We start from the raw sequence: 14,362 nt of genomic DNA on the forward strand, positions 1-14,362 counted from the left end.
CTGACATCTTATGTTTTGCACCTCCTTCTAGCATTTTAGATCAATCTTTTTTTAAAAAAAAAACAACTGGAAATTAGACATTATCGTTCATTTTACAATGTCACTGTTTAGGTTTAAACAGAAGTTTCTCATCTTCTTTGCTCACAACTCTTTCTTGCACTTAAGACTTTCCTCTGTATTCTTTTTTCTTCTTCCTAAAGCACATTCTTTTAAAGTTCATTTATGAGAATTTAATAGTCATCCCTTTCAATTTTTGTCTGTAAATGTCTTCATTTTATCTTTTTTTTTTTTCTTCTTTTTCCTTTTTTAGGGCCGCACCCACGGCATATGGAGGTTCCCAGGCTAGGGGTCCAATTGGAGCTACAGCTGCCGGTCTACACCACAGCCACAGCACCATAAGATCCGAGCCGCGGCTGCGCCCTACACCATAGCCCATGGCAATGCCAGATCCTTAACCCACTGAGCAAGGCCAGGGGTTGAACCCACAACCTCATGGTTCCTAGTCAGATTCGTTTCTGCTTCGCCACAACAGGAACTCCTGTCTTTCCTTTTGAATAAAAACGTGGGCTTGTAGAATAAAGCTGACAGTTAATTTCCTTCAGCACTTTGAATACACTATTCCACTGTGTTCTGACAAGTTTTCTTGTCAACAAGAAGTTCATTATTAATCTAATTATTGTTCCTTTTCTGGCAATATTTTTTTTTTTATTGTTTTTAAGAATGTTTTTTTCCTCTGTCTGGCCATTCTGAAGCTTTCCCACAGCATGCCCAAGTGTGATTGGATTTATCCTGTTCAGGATTCACTGGCCTTTCTGAACCTGAGAAGTCGTGTCTTTTTCCAATTCTGGAAAACAGCTATCATCTCTGAATATTACCTATTCAAAAGCCTCAGTCATTTAGACACATGTTAGAGTGTCTCATTATTTCTCAATATTTCTTAACCTTTTCTTATTTTTTATTTATTGGTTTCTCTGTGCTCTTCTGTGGGTAATTTATCCTCCACTAATTTTCTGCTGGTTATCAATCAACTAAATATCAATTTATCTAACCTGCTATTTATCAACTGAATTGAATATACAACTTCAATTCTTTAGTTATTTGCTTTTAGAAGTTCACTCTGTCATTTTCCAAGTCTACTGGGTTGTTTTTCCTAGCCTCTTGCTCCTTTATCATCCTGCGGATTCTCTCTTACATTCTTCTAACATTGTGCTAGGAATTTTCTTTCTGGCCCTTCCAAATCCACACCCTACCCTGCTCTGTACCATGGAGGCTGATCAGCTGGACCACATGGGTAGATGCATTCCCTCGTCCAGATGAGCTCTGGCTCCTCTCTCATGACTAGCAGAACTTTGCTTTCTATTGGTGCAGCTTCCCAGGAGCATCAGGGCACGGCTGCAGCATCCTCCTCCTGCATCCTGTGCCACCAAAAAGGATTCTCTCCTGCCTTTGACCTTCCCCCAGTTTTTCTCCAAAGTGCCAAGCGGAGACCAAGGAGAGGTGCTTGGGGGTGGGTACACATCCCTTGGGGCCCCCGTTATTCTAAACTGATATATACCAGTACACTCAGCCTTTAGGGATTCTTCTTCTTCTTCTTATTTCTTCTATGGCAGCCACCTCTTCCTCCTGCAAGATGTCAAAGGTGGAACAACTCATGTGTCCTGACTCTCCTTGGGGGGAGGGACTGTTTACTCTTTGAAATGCAGTTTCCTGGTTTCCGGTGACCTCAGCCCTCTGATGAGTTCAGGAAGACTATGATTGGTTTTGTACACTGTTCAGCATTTTCCTGTTGTCAGGATGGGAGTGACACTCTCTCTCTCGCAGCTTTCCACACCCCAAGCAGGAGTGGAATTCCCAGTGTAGTCCTAAGGGCACCACCCTTCACTTCCCAAGCTCCCAGGTTTGGAGGGTAAATTACTACGTGGCCACTGAAGGTCAGGCCCAAGCTCAAGGCTAGGAGCACCTGGCAGAGGCCTCAGGGCAATGCCAGCTGCAGGGATCACTGCCTCTCTGGGTTCTTGCTGTCTCATTTTGCTGGCCTGAGAGGATTTCCCTTATTTTTCTATAAGCTCTGGCACGCATTTAAAAAGACTTTTTAAACAAATGATCTTAGCCAGCATTTTTACCTGATACGTACCTGAAAATCTCTTCCACGCATCGAGTAAGTCATATAGCCAGAACCAAAACTTTTATGCTAAAATTTTAATAAATTACTTTTTCCTTAGTAAGATGAATTAGTCTCAAAATTATTGATTAGAAGGCTGCGTAAGTCAAAAAGCAGTGGTTAATGTGAAATTAATATTTTAAATATGGAATCCATTAATGTAAAAGATTGACTTTACTAAGCTTTTCTTAAATACTCTTAAATACTCTAAAAATTCAATTTGTCTAGAGGATGTTAACATGAATAATTTAAAATTCATTTTCCAGCTGCAAGGGAGAGAATATCAACTTTGAGGATTCAAAGGGTTAGTTATTTTTAACAATTTTTTTGACAGATGATGAATGGATGGTTATTGATGACAGATAAATAGATGGATAGATTGTTGCTATAGTATAGTAAGATACACTTTAGACATTGATCTTACCATAAACAAAAGTAAGCCTAAGTTTCAAAGTCAGAGGATTCTTGGGTCAGAAAGTTCATCAACTTGGAGTTCCCGTCACGGTGCAGTGGAAGCAAATCCGACGAGGAACCATGAGGTTGTGGGTTTGATCCCTGGCCTTAGTGGGTTGAGGATCCAGCGATGCCGTGAGCTGTGGTGTAGGTCGCAGATGCGGCTCGAATCCCACGCTGCTGTGGCTCTGGCGTAGACCAGCAGCTGCAGCTCCGATTAGACTCCTAGCCTGGGAACCCTGGGTGTGGCCCTAAAAGGACAAAAGACAAAGTTCGTCAACTAGATACAACCAGTCAAGTAACAGAAATCGGTTGAGATGCCTACAGCACCCATGCTACCAAGACCACCATGGGACTGAATCCTGGAGAGAAGATGCTGCTGCATTTGAGGACCTAATAAGATGTCTCATTAAAGGACTGGATCATTGCATGAACTCCCCAAATAGAAAAGCCAGATTCTTCTTGGATTCCGTTTAGGAGGCCCAGCTACCCCGGTATGTTAACAGGCTCCATCAGACCCTACCTCTGATTTGGCTGATCTGGATGGTTGACTTCTCCCTCCTTGGTTGTTCCCAGAGTGTTCTCCTGTGCACGGCCCATGCCGAGTTCTCAGTTGAGGAGGACAAGCTTTTCAGATAGAACCGACCGTTCTCTATAGTCATGCATATCCGACTGTTCTCTATAGTCATGCATATCGGAATGGGAGGCTTCCCTCCAAATCAACATTTTTTTTTGACCTTGGGAAAGTTATTTGTTTATTTTTTTAATGATTTTGTTGTTGTTGTTGTTGTTGTTGTTGTTGTTGTTGCTATTTCTTGGGCCGCTCCTGTGGCATATGGAGATTCCCAGGCTAGGGGTCGAATCGGAGCTGTAGCCACTGGCCTACGCCAGAGCCACAGCAACGCGAGATCCGAGCCGTGTCTGCAACCTACACCACAGCTCACGGCAATGCCGGATCGTTAACCCACTGAGCAAGGGCAGGGACCGAACCCGCAACCTCATGGTTCCTAGTCGGATTCGTTAACCACTGCACCACGACGGGAACTCCTTAATGATTTTTATTTTTTCCATTATAGCTAGTTTACAGTGTTCAGTCAATTCTCTACGCTACAGCAAAGTGACCCAGTCACACACACACATACATATTCTTTTTCCCACATTATCCCCCATCGTGTTCCATCCTAAGTGACTCGATATAGTTCCCAGTGCTATACAGCAGGACAAATCAGCTCTTAAGTTTCACGTGTGGGAACTCTATGTGAGGGCAGGCTTGAAAGCTTCAGTTACGACTGCTTCACTCCTTCAAAATGAAGGATTCGCTACCTTATTTTTGGGGTTTCCCTGCTCGTCTCTGGAGGCTTCCCAGAGATGCCCTCATTCTAATCCCCAGAACCTGTGAACAGGTTGCGTACATGGCCGAAGGGACTTTGTGGATGTGACTGAGGTCACAGATCTCGAGATAATCTTAAAATTGTCCTAGATTCCAAGTGGATTCAATCTAATCAAATGAGTGCAGTGGTCCCCCCTTTATCCATGGGGGATACAGTCTAAATTCCCCAGTGGATGCCTGGAACTGCAGATAATACTGTACTTCATACACACTGTTTCTTCCTCTACATACAAAGCTTAATGTATAGATCAGGCACTGCAGCGACGAACAATAACTAATAATAAAATAGAATGATCATAACAATACACTGAAATAAAAGTTACAGAAATGTGATCTCTCTCTCAAAATGTACAAATTTAATGCCTTTTCCACTTGAACTAAGCACTGGCCATGACTGTGGGCATAACTTTTGCAGTATGAGATTCGAGAGAAAAATCAGCCTAAATTTCTTTGTCCTTCGTCAGAATTTCACAAACACAAGTTTCGTTCTTGCCACAGATCCTGGCAATCTCAGCTTACAATTTTTTCCCTTCCTTATTAAGTCAAAAAAATTCACCTTTTGACTTAAAGGAAGCACGTGATGGCCTCTCTTGGGCACACCCGAGTCGCCAGCATCCCTAGTCTTGCACCTCGGGGCCTTGATTCAATAAACCAAGGGGGCCTTGCACACAAGCACTGCGAGACTTCGACAGTCAATCTGATAACCGCGGCAGTGGATCTGATAACGGAGCGTTTCTAAGCCACGCTCAGGACAAGCTGGACAAAGGGATGATTCACATCCTGAGCAAGACAGTGGGACAGCTCAAGATTACATCATGCTACTCGGAACAGTGTGCAATTCAAAACTTATGGACTGTTTATTTCTGGAATTTTCCACTTAATATTTCTCACTGGGACTGACCTTGGGTAACGAACCATGGAAAGTGGGACTATAGATAACGGGGGGTGGGGTGGGGGGGTGGCTAGTGTAGTTAAATAAAGACTCTTTCCCACCTCTGGTGAGAGAAATCCAATGGAACTAGAGGCAGGAGAGATTCAAAATGAGATGGGGATTTGACCCACTGCTGCGGACCCTGAAGATGAGAGGCCAGGAGAGGGCAAATCCAGGCGGCCTCCAGAAGCTGAAGAGTGACCATGACCAACAGCTAGCAAGGTAATGGGGACCTCGGTCCTACGATAATACATCTTATGAATTCTTTTTTTTTTTTTTCCTTCTGTGACTGTTGTGGTACCTGGCACCATTTTTTTGTTTGTTCGTTTATTTGTTTTGTTAGCTTCTCAATCACCTGGAAAGAAAACATTCTAGAATAACATTAAAAACAGCTCTGATCAAGTACGGTTGTCATTACTACACAACACAAAGCAAGTACGAGATAGTTTATATTCACAGAGGTACAAAACAATACTGTCCTACATCTATAATACAAGAGGGCATAACTAAAAAGGCATGATTTGAGACTTGATTCTCTTTTTCCAGCAGCGGGCCTAAACGATGGTTATGACAGAGCTCTGGTTCAGCAATGCACCATCTTTCTTTCTTTCTTTCTTTCTTTCTTTCTTTCTTTCTTTCTTTCTTTCTTTCTTTCTTTCTTTCTTTCTTTCTTTATTTCTTTATTTATTGTCTTTTAACAGCCAACACCATAGCCACAGCAATAATGGATCCAAGCCATAACTGCAAGGGAGGCTGCAGCTTGCAGCAACCCTGGATCCTTAATCCATATCACGAGACCAGTTAAGGTCAAACCCCGCATCCTTACAGAGGCAATGGCTGGTTCTTAACCTGTTGAACCACAGCAGGAACTCCAAAATGCACCTTCTCTGATAGAATATCCTTTCTTGAATGGCATAGCTCTAGCTACTCACTGCCCTTGATGAATATCAGATGAAAACCATTAGAAAAAATAAATAAACAAAAAAAACACACCACCTTGGATTCAAACAAAGATGACTGAAGACGGGCAAGCAAGACTCAACTTAACTAGTATTTGACCGCTCTGAATGCTAAGAGCTCCACGGAAGAAAGGAGATGCCGAGCAGCCCTTCAAAGCTTTGAGCCACAACCCAAACACAGCACCATTTCAAACGGAAGCAGTAGCCAAACACTGTTCATTTGGATGTGTTCAAGGATGCCGACATCAATATTTCATCACCTGCTCACTCATCCAGGAAGAAGGAGAGATTAGTTACTGTACTTTGTGTTCAACTCAGTTACCATGCTACAAAAATAGCAAGCTGCCATAATAAAAAAAATAAGGCTTCTTTATTCTCACCAGTTATTTTCTGTTCTTTACCACCAAGCCTGTAAATGCTATCACCATGTTCAAAGAACACAAGGGAAAAAGGAATGTCTGACGTCTTAGCTGGGCTCAATCCATTGTTCAGGATTCCTCTGCAGTGTTATTTCCCGCATAATTCCCTTATGAATTCTGCCAACACCTACATGAACAAGGAAATGGACTCAAGAGCCTGGAGAAGGAGCGCATCCCTGTGGACACCTTGTTTTTGGCCTGATGAGACCCACTTTAGACGTATGACCCACAGAACCATGAAGCAGTGTATCTGTGTTGCTTGAAGTCAGTAGATTTATGGTAATTTGTTACAGCAGCAGGCAGAAACTAACACAGCCTCCTGTCTTCTTGTCTCTCATCACATGAAAATGAGATGATATTTCATCATGATGACATTTCATCACTAACACAATACTATATGCTTTACTCTGTACCCACTCGACTCAGGTATTCTAGCACCTTCATGGATTCTTGTAACGCTGTAAGAAGGCCCCACTACAGAGGTGAACACAGGGCTGAGCAGAGCCATTTCAGGTCTGCTCTAAGTTCCATTTGGGGAGTTCCTGTTGTGATGCAGCGGAAATGAATCCAACTAGGAAACATGAGGTTGAGGGTTCGATCTCTGGTCTCGCTCAGTGGGTTAAGGATCTGGCACTTTCGTGAGCTGTGGTGTAGGCTGGCAGCGGTAGCTCTGATGCAGCCCCTAGCCTTGCAACCTCCATATGCCAGGAGTACAGCCCTAAAAATAAAAAAATAAAGACAAAACAGAGGCCATGAAACCAGAGATCTCATAAGGATAACTCTGAAGGGGAAAAAAGCTAAGAGATTCTGAAAGCACAGTGTAAGAACCCAGATCCAGTTACACATGAAAGAAGAAACTTCTAGACTTTTTAATTATCTAACTTAAAAAAAGCAAAAAGAAACTTTTAAGTTTGCTTGTGTTCCCTTCCACGACAAGAAGCTTGGCTGATAAAAGCATCGGTGTCCCTGGGTTGCTAGGGGTTACTCAATAAATGGATCTCGATGATGCAGGTACAATGCCTGGAACATAATGGGCCTCAAATGACTAGTTTTCTTTATTTTTTCAGTCCTTCTTCACAAAGAAAATCTCATGCTTTAGATGTGTCCTCCTGCCTCCAATCTCAAACTCGTGGGACTCTGAAAAGAGACACATAAGCCACGGAAAGTCCTACACAGGATGATCGCACTGATGAACGGGCTCATGAATTACCTTTCCCATTGAGACTATTCGAGACCGAAACTTGGGAGGTACTCTGGCTCCCCAAGTGTATAGTGACTTTCAGGCGCTGTGATCTGAATGTGGAGAAAACCTTTTGGACTAGGCATCCTTTCACTGGTACCCCTTACATTACACATCAAAGGATCGTCACTCCATTAGTCTGCACCTTAAACACAAAACCCCAAACCCCCAAATCTCTTAACGATGACCGAACAAGATTTTCCCTGTGTTTCTCTGCTCTGCTTGCAGAATCTATTTGTTTTCTGGTCTATGTCACATTACATATGTGATGACCAAGACCATGAGAGAAGAAACCATATCTGTACTTTCCCCATCAAGGACGAGCTACTTTTAAAAAGCAACATTAAGTGTTTTCACTTGACAAAAGCTTGAGATTAGGCTATTCCTTTTTGGCAAGTGTTTAGATGGACAAATGAACATGCATGATTTGGAGACACACGGGTATCTTCTTAATTATGCCACGTGTCTGGATTTGACTTCAACAAGTTCTATGCTTTGAACGGCTTGTCTCTTGACAAATATTTAGTTTGTGGGATCGGATGCAATAACATCTCTTAAGGTTTTAGAGCTTGTCTTCCCTGCCGGCATGCGAAAGAAATATTAACAGTCTCTGATCTTACACTCTGTATACAGAAGGCTCTTGATAAAATCCTCAGGACCCGAGCTGAAGAGGATTCTGGGTGAATTCAGTTCCCCCTGGGGGCCCATCCTCGTCCCTTATTCAGGGCAGGGTGCTCTTTCTTCTGGCAAGCTCAGCCAGAGGGCTCTGGACTGGATAATGCTGTATGTTCTTCCATGATGCACATACTCTGTGGAAGGATATCCCCATGGAATAACCAAGCCCAATTAACAGACTGTTCTTCTTATAGACGTGTGAAATTCCCTGGGTGCTCCTAAGGGCTTTTTGGTTTCTGGGAGTGTTGCAGAAAGAATGTAGCAGGAAGCATAGAAGGTGCTGTCAGATCCCATTATTTCCTGTGAAAGAGCAATGCATATGTAAGCAGTAGCAGGGCTCCAGGATCAACAGTCAGAAGGGGGAACCAAACCGGCGGTTCATTACGTTCAGCACCTTTCATCTTGATTGACACACCTGGTAAACAGTCGTTTTTAATAAGAGAAAAGTGGGTTTGTATCCATTTGAGAAACGGATTGGCCGAGGTACAGAGCTCTGGAAGTTGTTTCTGCCTGAGGTTAGGAATTACAGAAAGTCCCTCATAAGGATTCCACAGAGCCTGGGAACAAGATACATTTGTCATGGAATGATTGGTCTTTCGTGAAAATATTCACTAATTATGCAGAAGCCATTATAAAGTGGGGAGAGGTATAAGTTACTTAAATGAGCCATCAGAGGAACAACTGGAGAAAATATGAACAATGCGGGGAGCGGGGGACTAATATTTACAGTATCTAAATTAATTAAAGGAAGGGCAAACTCTGAGATCACACAGAACAAATGTTTTATTAGGGATGCAGATAAAAGAAACACTGGCATGACAAGGTGTGATGGTTAATTTTATGCATCAATTTGAGTAAGCCATTGGATGCCTAGATTAAACATTGTCTCTGGCTGTGTGTAAGGGTGTTTGCAAATGAGATTAGCATTTGAATTGGTGAACTCAGTGAAGACTGCCCTCCCCACTGGGCCTCACTCAATCTGTTGGGGGTCTGAACAGAACAAAAGGAGGAGGAGGGAGAACTGTGCCCCTTTTCTTCCTGCCTTACTGCTTGAACTGGAGCATCTCACAGCATCTTCTCCTGCCTTCAGACTAGGAATTTTACCATCAGCTCTCCTCGCTCCCAGGCCTCAGACTGAATTAGTCACCAGCTTTTGTGGATCTCCAACTTGCAGAGGGCAGACTGTGGGGTTTCTCAGCCTCCATAATTGTGTGATCCAATTCCTCATAATAAATCATCATATATATATATATATATACACGCACACATGTGTGTGTAAATATATATTCATATTCACCTTCAATAGGCTGTATGTATAGCCTATTGGTTCCATTTCTCTGGAGAACCCTGACTAATACAGAAAGCATATTAAAATCTTGCTTTTGAAGATTCATTGTTCCCTAGATTTGCTCTGGTAACAAAAATTGGAAAGAAATATGTCAGATCTTAAGACAAAGGAAAAGTTTTATTAGTATCGCCAGCAGTCAAAAAGCAGCCAAGAAAGCACACTAGAACCAGGTTCAAGAGCTCAGAGAGGTGGACAGAGGAGACTCTGTGAGATTCCTTGCAGCATCACTCCAGACCATGGGCTTCAGCTGGAAATCTGGGAGCACTAGGTTCATCAAGAAGATCAAAAACAAGTACCAAAGGGATGCGCAGGTTCTTATTCCTGCCAGATAACCATGGAATAAGGGCAAGGAGAGCACCAGGCAGGCCAACTCTGCCAACAGTGGCCAGAGGGAAGGGAGAGAGGCATTTCTGGATCAAAGGAATCAAGCAGACCCCGACGAAAAAAGACAGAACTGCAGTGACAGCTCTACAGAGAACGTGAACCAGAAAACCAGTGACCCTGGGTTGGTCTTTTTCAGTTCCTCTTTGATACATTGTCAGCTACCTTCCTTTTTAAAGAGAAAGACAATAATATAACACCTATAAAACAGTTATATTTATTTTTTAACAAAAATTCTTGTATTTAGACATTTGTTTAAAAAAAGTCAGAAACCACTACTCACTAATGAAGTTGCTTAAAATAATTATCAAAACATTACTTCAGCAAGTTCCTCTTATGGTTCAGTGGCAATGAACCCGACTAGTATCCAGGAGGACTCAGGTTCCATCCCTGGCCTCGCTCAGTAGGTTAAGGATCCGGCGTTGCCATGAGTTGTGGTCTAGGTTGCAGATGTGGCTTGGATCTTGCATTGCTGTAGCTGTGGCATAGGCCTGCAGCTGCAGCTCCAATTTGACCCCTAGCCTGAGAACTTCCATATGCTGCAGGTGTGGCCATAAAAGCAAAAAAAGAAAAAAAAAATTTTAGAGAGGTATAAAATGGAATTGTTAAACTCTCAAACACAAAGCACACTGTATACAAATAACAAAGACAAAGCACACTGTACACAAATAATTTAGAAGAAACAACTTGATTAGATGATACACTTGAAGGGAGTTAATGTGAGAATGCTCTTTCCAGATTCTTCTATAATAGAAATATCCGTGTAGTGCCTTTATCCACAGCATTGCCACATATTTTAAATTAGGTACTTTTAAAAAACAATAGTGCTGAACATACAACACACAGACTCCTTAGAATAGGTGTGAAAAAAAGGAAACTGAAATGAGGAGAACAGGGAAAATCTCATATTCTGCTCCATGCGAGATAAATTTCTTCTTATAGCCATTAAAATTACCTATGAAAGTCAAGCCGTAACTTGAGTTCCTTTTCCTCACAATATCCTAACAATCACTAGGACTTCCATTTCCATCAAATATAATTGATTATTATTTAATTCTGAGTCACACTGGGCTAGGCATTATTTCAAACAAGGCAAATAGGCACAGTTCATACATTTTATTTATTTATTTTTCTCAGGCTGCACCCATGGCATATGGAGGTTCCCAGGCTAGGGAATGAATCAGAGCTGTAGCCACTGGCCTACACCACAGCTCAAGACAAGGCCAGATCCTTAACCCACTGAGCAAGCCCAGGGATCGAACCTGCGTCCTCGTGGATGCTAGTCAGATTCATTTCCGTTGAGCCACGATGGGAGCGCCAACAGTCCAGAAATTTTAGAAGCTTATAGGTTAATATGGGTAGTGGTCAACACATATGCATGTAAAAAACCTAGAAGCATAAAACACACCTACTGGGACGTATCTAAGGAACATTTGTATATACTAAATTGTTTCTAGCGCTTTTAGCACAATACATGTAAAAGATTTTTTAAAAATCTCCTTAGCCACCTGGTTGGCCAAGACACAGATGCTCCTCAGAAGCCTACAGCTTAGGTTTGAGGGAAAGAAGGAAAAGGCTTCAGCTTGGGTGGGTTGGGAGATGGGAACAGAGTTCACACAAAGCTGAGTCTCCAAAGAGCAAAGGGTTCTTCTCTTCAAAGATACTCAGCTGAAATTATATGGTTTCAGAATAATCGACTGGACTGAGTAGGGATTACAGACCAAACAAGATCAGCCAGGAGTCAATAATTACTGCAGCTGGGTTATGGCTCCAAGGGGGTTTTTACACTATTTCCTCTACTTCTGCATATGTTTGAAATTTTCTAAAATGAAAAGTTTTTTTGTTTTTTTTAAGAACCAGAGGATTAAAAGAAAAACGATAAATTGCGGAAAGAAAACTGAAACAAGGCCAACAAAAGATGAGAATCCAAAATGTTCCATAAATGAGTAACAGAAAGACAAATCAATTGAAAAATGGACAAGAGCCATAAATAGGTGCTTTATGAAAGGAGGCAAGAGATGTCCAAAAAAAAAAAAAAAAAAAATCAAAAGATGTTTGGCTTCATTAAGTAAGCAGGAAAATCCAAATTAAAACCACAATGAGATACTTTTTACAGCGTGATAGGCTTAGGGTATACTGTTACTGCCAACACCTGAGAATCTTATACTGACAAAAGTTTACCTGTCACTCACGCTCACGAGCCACTGTTAGGCTCCACTCATCATAGTTACTCATGTTCCCAAGGTCACACAGCACCACCTGCTGAATGTTGGGGGTCTCCTTTCCAGAGGGAAGAGAGCCAGGGAGGTATTTGCATCGGCAATTAATTGCCCCAGCCTGGAAGCAGCATATATCTTTTCATAATTCCTAGTCACTACAAGTCACATAAATTCAACCACAAGGGGTCAGGAAGTGTAAGTCCTCCTTCCGTGTGCACGGTAAGGGGGATAACTGGAAATGTGGTCACAGCAGCATGACCAGCAAACAAACAAACAAAAATCCAGCTAGAAGTAGCTCTCACACCCACAAATAATAAAACAGATAATACTCGGAATACTTGTTTATGAGATACCATGCAGTACAGAAGATGAATGAGCAAAAGATACACACATTTATCTGGCTGAATTTCAAAGACATCATATCTTGAGTAAAAAATAACTGTCAAGAATTGTGGTGTTTTGACAAGGGCTTAAAACAATCAAAAACAGGAATTCCCATTGTGGCACAGTGGAAACGAATGTGACTAGGAACCATGAGGTTGAGGGTTCGATCCCTGGCCTTGCTCAGGGGGTTAAGGGTCTGGTGTTGAAGTGAGTGTGGTGTAGGTCACAGTTATGGCTCAGATCTGGCGTTGCTTGTGGCTGTGGCGTAGGCTGGCAGCAACAGCTCCCATTAGAACCCTAGCCTGGGAACTTCCATATGCAGCAGGTGCACCCCTAAAAAAGACAGAAGACAAAACAAAACAAAAATAATATATCGTTTTAGGGATATAAATATACAAATAAATAAACACATCTTAATGTGACACAAAATTCAAGATAGATGTTACCTCCGAGTAGATTGGGGGAGAAAGGGACTGAAAAGGTGCCAGTAATTTTTTTATAATAAACTTATTATTGTATTAATAATGGAGCTTTAAATATGTGTATATTGTATTATTCTTTAACTTGTACATATACATTATATATACTCTTATTTATTACTGAATGCAAAAAAAAACCCAGTGAAATACCTATATTGTGAAGAAAAACCAATCAACAGAAACAACAAAATGACACAAATAGTAGAATTAATAGTCAAAGAAGGTAGAGGAAAGCAAGAACACAAAGGGAAAACTTTTAAATATTAAAAAGACCCCAAATCAAATTTCTAGAAATGAAAACTGTAACTGATATGAAAAATCCACTGAATGGGATTAACAAGCTAGACATAACAGAAGAAAAGCTTAGTGCACTTGAACATATAGCAATAGAAACTGCAAAAAATGAAACACCAAGAAAAAACGACCAAAAAAATGAATGGGGCATCAATCTGTAATCAACATCAAGTGGCCGAATATATATATTTTGTGTACATACACAAAATTGGAGTTTCAGGAGTTCCCATCGTGGCACAGTGGTTAATGAATCCGACTAGGAACCAAGAGGTTGTGGGTTTGATCCCTGGCCTTGCTCAGTGGGTTAAGGATCTGGCATGGCTGTGAGCTATGGTATGGGTCGCAGACGCGGCTCAGATCCTGCACTGTTGCTGTTGTGGCTGTGGTGTAGGCCGGTGGCTACAGCTCCAATTAGATCCCTAGCCTGGGAACCTCCATATGCCCGGGGAGCGGCTCAAGAAAAGCCAAAAAGACAAAAAAGAAAAAAAAAAAAATGGAGTTTCAGGAGGATAATGGAGAGGGGTGACAGAAAATATTTTAATTAAAAAATGCCCAAAATGTGTCCCAATAAAAAGGAAACTATAAACATATACATTCAAGAAGTTCAAAGACCAACAAACAAATTTATTTTTAATGATAAAAACTACAACACAGCACATCATAATCAGCTGCTAGAAACCAGTAAAAAAGAATCTTAAAAGAAGCTGGGTTGACAGCAATCCCACTCTTGGGCATATATCAGGACAAAACTTTCCTTGAAAAAGATACATGCATCTGTATGTTCATTGCAGCACTATTCACAACAGCCAAGATGTGGAAACAACATAAATGTCCATCGACAGATGAATGGATTAAGAAGATGTGGTATATATGCACAATGGAATACTACTCAGCCATCAAAAGCACAAAATAATGTCATTTGGATGGATGGAACTAGAGACTCTCAAAGTAAGGGAAGTAAGTCAGAAAGAGAAAGAGAGGAGTTCCCATTGTGGCCCAATGGAAGCTAATCCGACTAGGAACCATGAG

The 14,362-nt window shown here is 41.6% G+C and overlaps 1 long non-coding RNA gene across 1 annotated transcript in view; it reads right to left on the minus strand.

The window, feature by feature from the left end:
• The window catches only part of LOC110257511, a 35,723-nt gene continuing 25,144 nt past the window's right edge, over nucleotides 3,784-14,362 (minus strand). Inside the window, exon 4 of the long non-coding RNA XR_002340230.1 lies at nucleotides 3,784-8,528. This is a non-coding gene — a long non-coding RNA (uncharacterized LOC110257511). The remainder of the gene's footprint in view (nucleotides 8,529-14,362) is intronic.

Source organism: Sus scrofa, chromosome 18 (genome assembly GCF_000003025.6).
Source record: "Sus scrofa isolate TJ Tabasco breed Duroc chromosome 18, Sscrofa11.1, whole genome shotgun sequence".
Classification (NCBI taxonomy): Eukaryota; Metazoa; Chordata; class Mammalia; order Artiodactyla; family Suidae; genus Sus; species Sus scrofa.